Here is a 642-nt window from a genome sequence, read left to right as displayed (position 1 = left end):
ATCAGCCAGTATGTATATCAGAATATGAAACAGACAAACGTCCTAATCATCGTTTCCGTAGTGTAGTGGTTATCACGTGCGCTTCACACGCGCAAGGTCCCCGGTTCGATCCCGGGCGGAAACAAATAACAATTAATTTAGAGAATTTCACTACATCTTGCTAAAATAGTTGTTGATACATCCATACGAATAAATTGATACTTCTACACTTTTGCGTTATTGCATTCATTATTGCAACTGATTGAGTGGCCGATAATGAGAAAGCAATAACATGATAGACGAAATATATGCGAATATACTCCGAGGGGAGGAATTTCCGTAGAACCTTTTGGAAGACAACGAACGCCACCATGGCGAGTCGACCTTTTTTTTCTTCTTTTTACAGTTTATCGACTCATCTCTCAGTGCACAGTGCAGTTATATAAAAGTGTTTTAAAAGTGTTATTTTATGGTCTATGTCTGTTTCAGTAAGATACGTCATTTAAGGAATATCCTTGATAAAAAAAAAAATGTGTTTCCGCTCGGGATCGAACCGAGGACCTTGCGCGTGTGAAGCGCACGTGATAACCACTACACTACGGAAACGATGTTATAAGATTTCGTTTCTTTGTCTTATGTTCTGGTGTAATCGCTGGTTATTAT

The 642-nt window shown here is 38.8% G+C and overlaps 2 non-coding genes across 2 annotated transcripts; one reads left to right on the top strand and one right to left on the bottom strand.

The window, feature by feature from the left end:
- Positions 1-51: 51 nt before the first annotated feature.
- Positions 52-124, top strand: Trnav-cac. Its single transcript has one exon. It is a non-coding gene; the product is annotated as a tRNA-Val (tRNA).
- A 388-nt stretch (positions 125-512) lies between these two features.
- Positions 513-585, bottom strand: Trnav-cac. Its single transcript has one exon. It is a non-coding gene; the product is annotated as a tRNA-Val (tRNA).
- Positions 586-642: the final 57 nt, after the last annotated feature.

Source organism: Penaeus monodon, chromosome 15 (assembly GCF_015228065.2).
Source record: "Penaeus monodon isolate SGIC_2016 chromosome 15, NSTDA_Pmon_1, whole genome shotgun sequence".
Lineage (NCBI taxonomy): Eukaryota > Metazoa > Arthropoda > Malacostraca > Decapoda > Penaeidae > Penaeus > Penaeus monodon.
This window is presented reverse-complemented; position numbering and strand designations above follow the sequence as displayed.